This window comes from Quercus lobata, chromosome 9, assembly GCF_001633185.2.
Source record: "Quercus lobata isolate SW786 chromosome 9, ValleyOak3.0 Primary Assembly, whole genome shotgun sequence".
Classification (NCBI taxonomy): Eukaryota; Viridiplantae; Streptophyta; class Magnoliopsida; order Fagales; family Fagaceae; genus Quercus; species Quercus lobata.
In genome coordinates this window covers 47,575,004-47,583,881 of record NC_044912.1, presented here as the reverse complement: position 1 = coordinate 47,583,881, position 8,878 = coordinate 47,575,004, and the positions used below count along the sequence as shown (strand labels likewise).

General features: G+C 30.3%; 1 long non-coding RNA gene across 1 annotated transcript; it reads right to left on the bottom strand.

Moving 5' to 3' along the window:
- LOC115958866 lies at nucleotides 1–6,256 on the bottom strand. The gene is made up of 2 exons (XR_004084700.1): nucleotides 6,070–6,256; nucleotides 1–2,577 (listed from the first exon to the last, which is right to left on the bottom strand). It is a non-coding gene; the product is annotated as an uncharacterized LOC115958866 (long non-coding RNA).
- Between the last annotated feature and the right edge of the window lie 2,622 nt (nucleotides 6,257–8,878).

The following is an 8,878-nucleotide window of genomic DNA, read 5'->3' as shown; positions in this document are numbered from 1 at the left end:
AAGCAATGTTCAATTGCTCTACATATTTTTATTTTCTTCTTCCCTATAATTAAAACTGGCATCCTGCTACTCTTGTAGCTAATCATACCATTACAAGACCTTTTTCCTATGAGTAGCAAGAATATATGAATGTCAACATTGTAAAGATATACAATTTGAGAGTATAAAGAAAAATAAAATTATTTCTTAAATATATGGACCATTTCATAGAACAAGTAGGATGGCCAAAATAACTAGAGAAAAATGAAAGATATACAAAAGATTCACTTGAATAGAGCACATATAAAGGAAATCTATGACAGTTTGGCTCAAAATGTTGCCACCCCCAAAGAAGAAAAATTATTTCCCATTTATGATGTTTCATAAATTATTTCATAGAAAAAATCTTTTTACATACTCGCTATTGCATGCTACCTCTGAAAATGAAAGATCAAACACATTATTTGCACTCTAAAATAGGATACCACCTTCTAATTGTGTCAACCATTTTCAACAACTCACACAACAACTGGCTTCTTTCCAACTCAATTACAATTTTATTCAATCATTTCTGAGCTCTGCATATGCAGCAACTTCTATGATGCAAATGAGTGACAGTGACCGGCACCACTACTTAGAGCTATTTGCCAGGTTATGCCAACCAACTTGGAAAGAAATAATTCTTACACACTAGGACTTTGGAAATGAGATGAAAAGGACAGATTTCTAGATATTAAATCACAAACCTAATATGATCTAAAAGACTAAAACCATCTTTGAAAACAAATGTGAAAACAAATGTTTAATATACCACATATATGCCCTAGCAAAAACAAAGGAAAAAGGAAAAGAAATTTGAACATTGAAAGATTTGTCCATTAATAATTCTATGACAGGCACAAACATGGAAAAAAACATGTAAGACAAAACTTACAAGCTTCTCATTGTCTGCAATCCCTCATTGTCTCATGTGATTATTTGGAGGGAAGGAAACACTGAAATACCAATTTTAGACCTGATATATATTATTCCTTAGATCCTTATCTAGATGAAGGCCACAAGACAATATTCTTTTTCAAAATTTACCTGAACTTCATGTGTTGTGCCCTCCCCAATTGCACTTTCTTAGTAAACCCTTAATATTAAAAATAAAAAAATTTAAAAAACCACCTTGTGTTTGTAAACTGTACAAAGCCCATCTAATGCTTTATAGAGTAGTTATACATTATAATGACACAACCATTGCATGGCTAGAGAGAATGTGTGTGTGTGTGACCCCTCTATAAAGTCCAACTATTAAGGCAAAACCCAAGAGATATCAGAGCCCTTTAATGTTTCTATAAAATAATTCCTTAAATTACCGAAAATTCCAACAAGAGCAAGTAAAAAAGGATTTTTTTTTTTTTTTTTGGTTTTTTTTTGGGGGGGGGTGTTGGTGTCAACAAACCACGCATGTTTCTTAAAGGGATCACCAGATAAAATACTTTTTCTGCCTATTCAAAAATATAAAAAGGCTATGAACAACCAAAAAAGGTTGTGTGCAATTAAAAAGCTATGAAATTAATGAATATAAAAAAATAAATTACAAAATGAGCATTAATATTTAGAAAAATTCAAGCCAATTAAGTAGCTGTACCCAAAATGGGATTTCATCTTTCACGGCAGGTTGATCTTACATAAGCCCATATGCATATGGTAAAGATCAAATTACACCAAAGTAACATTTTGACAATGTTACACCACTTAAATTGAATTGATATTTTTCAAATCCCTCTTAAGATCTTTAATTACACCTATAGTAACATTTTCATTTTGTTAATGTTACACCACTTAAATATTTTTCTAATGAATTTCCATTTTTCAAATCCCACTATTGGATTACAAGTTTAACATGTACACCAAAATTATGTGGTAATCAAATAGTATTTACTACCTAATATATAACCTTTTTTATAAGTTTAAAATAATATTAGAGAGAGAGAGAGAGAGAGAGAGAGAGCTTGGTTAGTTAGCATATATAAACTTATATTTTGTGTATAATTTTTTTTTTTTAAGTTATAGATGAAATAGTTATTAGTAGTTTAATCATCTTGAAATTTAGTAATATTTTGCAAGCATAAGTGTATATAAGAAAACAATGTAATCCAATGATGGATTTTTTTTTTTTTGAAAAATAACATACAATAAAAAGTAATTTAACATTAACAAAGCTTACACTAGGTATAACATGAACTTAACACACACACACACACATTCTTAATTGCCATGCCATATAGGCATTATAGATATAAAGTTATACGGATTCTATATTTTGAATTTGTATATTCACACAAACATTCTTAATTTCCATATAGGTTCTATAGACCTAGAGTTATATTAAGTATTCTATATTTTGAATTAGTGTACATAAGAGATCAAAACCACCTGCTACCCAGATGCCCAATAACATGTATACAGACCAAAGAAACCTGCTGCAGTTGGGAAATTGCATGACAACGAGAACGAGCACGCATGTACACAGTCATGACCGTTTCATGAATGCTTACAAGCGTGCTCTCTCTCGTTGTCAATCAATTATATGTCAAAGCTTGAGGAATTCTGCAAAAGATAAGAGAGAACATATAATAGCAATGCATCACTAAACCCAACTACTATGGCATTTTTACCAAGAAAATAAGGGGCAGCAGAAGATATCTACTCTTAAAACAAATAGACATATATGTTCCATGTAATCTGACTAAGTTATACTTAGCTGAAAGCCTTTAGCTTGTAAAGCATATCTACGAATTTCTAACTTGACATTAACTCCATGTCAAATTTCATCAACTAAAACTATATCATCCCCAAAAGGCATACACCAAAAGACTTCATATTGAATTCATCCAATGAGATAACTAGTTTAAGCTATATCAAACATAAAACTTAATTAATTCCATGGTCTTAATCAATTTAATTTACTCTAAAGAAACTTGTTTCTATTTTAAAACCCACCACAAAAACCCTCATAGGTACTCCATCACACGCTTCCTCTAGGTCAATAAAACCCATATAAAGATCTTCACAGACTTCTCTACATTTTCTACATTTTTCCATTAGACATATAATAACATAACCTCTATGATAGATCACCTTAGAATAAAATCAAAGTAAATCTCCAATATTGTTATTCTCCCAAAAGTTCATAGTGACTCATAAGCTTAATTGCACATTAATTTGTACAATTTTGAATATATTCCTTATTATTGTACATGGATGTTTGAGTCTTTTTCACCACTCACTAGACAGTTTGTTATCACTTAAAGATCTTTTCATCTCATGACCCAAACACTTCCAAACAAAAATGGTTAATTCATCAGGTCCACAATTCTTATAGGATTCATCATCCTCAATGCGTCATTTACCCGATCATCCTAATTCTTCAAACAAACCTATGATTTCTATCCTCAGTTGGGTGAAACTTGGTGTTCTCTAATCTTTTGTGTGGCTTCCATTAAATAATATATCAAAATAACTTTCCCATCTCTCTTTAATGCATTGAATACATGCAAGTCACTTGCTTTCATTCCATTGTCTTAACAAGTCTATATTCTTTTCTACATCTTTCATCACTGACCTGCTCTATAATCCATAATAAGCCTAAAATCTAGCCTTTTTGACAGCTTTCTTTGCTTCTTTGCCACTTTATAATATTCACAAGCAGGGCACTATCTAGGTAGGTCTCTCTTTCTCATCTAACTACTACTTAAGCCACCTCATTCCACTAGCAAGTCTCCTTAATCAGTTGGCTACATCTTTTTGATTTTCCAAGTGCTTCTTCAGCCCCCTTTTAATGCTAGTCATTCATTATGCATCTTATCAACACCTTTGTCTAGGCTCCACTTGCCTTCTTTAATTAAAAATCTGTAAACACTTGTTTCTCTCCCTTCAAATCCCACCACCTAAATTCTAAGTTCCTCTATCTAACATCTCCTATTTTCCACATTATACTACGAATGTCTAGTACCCCGAATTTGTGTTGTGGTTATTCTCTCTCATAAAATCAACTGATAATCTTTACAATATCTACCATCAACTTTTCAAGTAAAGACCAAATCTATTTGACCGACGTATTTGTCCACTTCTAATAGTAATTAAGCGTGCAAATCTCTTTTCTTCACCATTTTAAGAGATTTCCTTAGCGAAACTAAAATTTATTGGAGTCTAGCACAATTTTTCTTTCTTTGTTTAGAAAATTGGGAGTCTAGCTAGCTATTAACATGGAAGCTACAACAACATGAAAAAGTGTCAGTAATATTTTTTAAACGTTATTATACTTTATTAAATTTTGGGTGTTCTAAATTGAAGTTTAAAGCAATGGTCATTTAAAGGTCCGTTTGGATACAAATTATTTTCTTGAAAACTGAAAATACTGTAGCAAAATAATTTTTAAATGTGTGAATAGTGCCGTGTGACCCATTTTTAATAAATTTTTTTACGAAAAAAAAGTTTGTGGATCTCGTGAACAGTGCACGGGACTCACTGGAAGTACTGAAACACGCATCTCCCAAAAAAAAAAAAAAAAAAGTGAAACGCTGGACATTGGCTTTATAAGCTATATCCAAACGTACAATAAGTGTTCCTTTCCACCTAGTAAACCACTAACACCCTAAGCCTACAAAATTTACAACCTATAGCAGTTAACTGACTCTTTTAACCCAGCCAAAGTATAGCTTTCTTTGTCATCAACTTATTCCCTCAAGTCCCCAGCTACTCTTTCAAGTTTCAACCTATTCAAACCTTATCCAATTTACAAAATCCAAGAATCTCAATATATCCCTAAACTTATTCATATCCTACCTTTCAAGGTTTTCTTTTCTCTTCCCCGAATTGGCTTTTGCTGTTTCTTCCCTTTGTTCCACTTTGATAACACTTCCCTTCAACTAATGAAATATTTACTTTCATACATGAAGAATGGATTATTTCTAAGCCTGATGTTCTAACTATGTTATATAATGCCAAACTCAAGTAAAAATCAACTTATTTTAAGATTCAACTTCAAAGATTAAAGATTGAAATTCTTGCTTAGAGGGTCACAGTCTGAACACTTCTTACTCTAGACTTTATCCCACGCTAGTATTCCATTCTCAACAACAAGAAGATCCTTCTAACACTAAGCCACAAACATGTACAAAGAAGTATCACACGCAATTAAACCCTTAAATCTTAACCATAACCCTTGAAACTCCAAACTAGGAGTACATTTTGAACACTAAATAACCAAAACTACCAAAAAAAGAAACAACCAAAAAAGACTAAGAATCCATCTTAACCGAATACAAGGCCCCTAACTAAAGTAAATCATCATAAAAAAAAAAAAAAAATTTAATAAAAAAACCAACCACCAAATCAGCACCAATTCATTCCATGAACCGCATAATAATCTAAAAAACAAGCTAAAAAATTATACCCATATTGCAAAAAAGATTATACTTACCAACTCTTCAAAAATCTATAGATTTACCATACAAAAAATAAAGGATTCACTTAAGTAAAAAAATAAATAAATAAATAAAAAATAAAAAATAAAATCAGTAACGCCCAAAGAGATCTTAAAGTTTGTCTTTAATTTGTTGTGAAGAGAGAGATCAATAGACAAATCAAAGAAATTTTTTTTTTTTTTTTAAATCTGACCTTTTCAAGGTAAGATTTCTGGGCTAATTATCCATTGAGAAATGCAAATAGCTTCTTTAATACAAACCAAAACCCCCCACACCATTTTATATGGCTTCCTTGTGCTTTAACTCCAACATTTTTTGAAACACTGATAAAAACAAAAAAAACAAAAACAAAAACCCAAACAAACTAACAAAACAACTACAAGAAATCCAAGAAAAGAAAACCCTTTAAAGGAAATAAAGTCACAAAGACAAGGTATGATAAAACAATAGAACTAATATGAAAAATCCAAAGCATAAAACGCAAAGTAATGAAACCAGGGAAAAAAAAAAAAAACAATTTTGAGAGATAAACAAAGATTCAAATAGCATTAGAAGAATATTAGCAAAATAAACAAGCTTTACATGTAAGTGAATAACATATCCAAGACCATACCAGATCTAGACCCGAATCCTCAGACGAAGTATAAAGTCAACAGTCAACCCCAAGAGAAAATAAAGGAGATTTGAAGAAGATAGAATTGTAGAAGAGTAGAAAAGGGCACCCACTACTTTGTTTTTTATGGGAAGAAGAAGAAAATGCTTTCTGGTTTCTAGAGAGAGAGAGAGAGAGAGAGAGAGAGAGAAAGAGAGAAAAGTGAACGCAAGGGCCAATGAAGTTTTTACTGAATTGTTTGGGACCAAAAGTACAATAATGGTAGTCCTTTGGAAATCTATACAGTGGTATTATTATACTTATCCACACACTCTACGAGGACAGATCCACGTTAAAAATGACCCACAAAAATTATGTTTAAAAACTTTCGGAGACTATTGTACCTAGATTAGGTGTTTTACATATTTTTTTTCTCCAATAAAATGCGTCATCTACACAGACAAAAAAAAAAAAAAAAAAAAAAAAAAAAAAAAAAGAAGGTATTATACGTATTGATCATTGTTGTTTTTTTTTTTTTCTTTTTAGAGATAGTACTTTTAATATTGACAATAATTAATTGCTATGTAATCAGGGAAATAAACCTCAAATCTTATTATTTTATTTATAAGAAATTGAAAATTTTCATTTAAATAAGAATAAAAAAAAACATTTCTTAAGCAATTATATATGCTTGATAATATATGAAGTTTCCTTTACCTAAGTGACAAAATCATTCTTCTTAAAAAAATAAAGTGACAATCATAAATGTCACTAACATATTAGGCAGCTGCTTTATCTATATATATATATATATATATAAAACATGAGCTATATATATATATATATATATAAAACATGAGCTGCTTTGTTTCCATTGTGGCAAATATGGATATCGGAATACTTTAGAATTACTAGAGTTGTATATTTCTAAAATCTAAAGATGTTGTGTGAAGTACTTAGAGGAGAGTTTGTGTGATTGAGCAGGGAGTTAATAACACCTTAAAGTGCAAAACATTTTAATTTAGAACAAATTTTCAACCATTGCGTACTATTTGCGTGATAGTCACTTTATAAGTACAAGTTTTTATAAAATGGATAAAACAATGGTTGGGGTTTAGGTTTTCAAGATAGAATTTTACACACGTATACATTTAAATTAGACTAAAGTATAATCTTTATCTCAAATAAATAAATAAATAATATAAATGGTAAAATATTATTTTGGACCATAATAGTAATTTGATCGATCAAGTTTAAGTTTCTATCAGTCGAAAGACTCAAAACTGTAAAATCTTGAACAGATTGAAAAGTCAAATTCCTATTTTTACATATTGAATTCCAGAAGCTCGAGCACTTCTTTAGACATTCCTATTGACTCTAAAGATTATAACAAAAACAAATTTATGTTCACCTGTTTGCCAACACAGATCTAGAGATTTAAATCCTACTACCCATAGTAATGTTTGACTCTTAACAGACAAAATTTTCCGGGTAAATTAGGTTGCCTTTGAAAAAAAACCTAAAAGAAACAATAATAATAACCCTTTTTTTTTTTGAGACGGACAATAATAATAACCTTATTATAATATAAATATATTAAATTCATAAATAAATAAATAAAAAGAAAACGCATGCAGATCAAACCACGTGGGATTTGGTTCATTCACTCTAAAGTGAGTAGTCTGGCCTTTATTGCCGTGATCACGCTCACCTAGCATTGCTGGGTGCACCCAGACCTGTTGTAATTTTTGATTGTTGATCTTTCTAAGGCCCTTTTGTACTCTTTTTTTTTTTTTTTTTTTTTTTGGTAAAAGCCCTTTTGTACTCTTTTGTTTGAACCATCTAACTTTGACGTATATATTTTTTTGAATGTTACCCTTTTCACTGCTAGCTATTCTCCTGCGGCTAAGATCTCGAAGAAGCGCAAGGAGTATCTCAACCTTCTCCTATTCCGATTTTTTTGCCCTCACAAAAATATATTGGGTAAATTACAAATTATACTCTTAAAGTTTGAGGGTATTTAGATTTTATACCCTGATATTTCAAAATTTGAATTTTACCTTTGGAGGTGTTTAGATTTAACACTCCTAAATTCTGAAACTTTAGAGTGTAAAATACTCCCAAACTTTATGGAATAAAATCCAAATACTCTTAAAATTTAAGAGATAAAATCCAAATTCTGAAATATTAGAGTGTAAAATAAAAATATCCCCAAATTTTAGGTGGTAAAATCTAAATTCTAAAACTTCAAGATGTAAAATCCAAACATTTCCAAACTTTAGGGATGTAATTTGAAATTTACCCAAATATATATTTTTAAGGGTTTTGTGCATTCCCCCACAAGGTTGTCACTAAAAGTTATTTTTCTTGTAATTTATGCATTAAAATATTTTCACATGCTTAAGCATCATCCATTATCACATAATACATATTGAAAGACTCTCTTATTATCCTATGTTAATTCATTTTTAAATCATCACTTGTTTTTGCATTTCAAGATTTTTGCATCTAATTCTAACTTAAAGTATATGTTAACTTAATTTAGAATCTACTTTCAATATTCTTCGTATTATGTTTCATCCATTTAATTTCTTATTTTTTAATAATTCGATAGTTACAACGAGCAAAGATGATTTGAACCCTATATATATGTCTTGAAAATTTCAAGAAGTGCATAATAATTGAGCTACAACACTGTTCGCATGTGATGTGTAGTATATGTCACTGTTCCATTGTTTTGGTTGTTTCTTTTTGTAGTTCACAGTAATATTATATTTAATTTATGATTTGGATGAGTAAATTAACTATATTGACCAATAAATAATGGCGG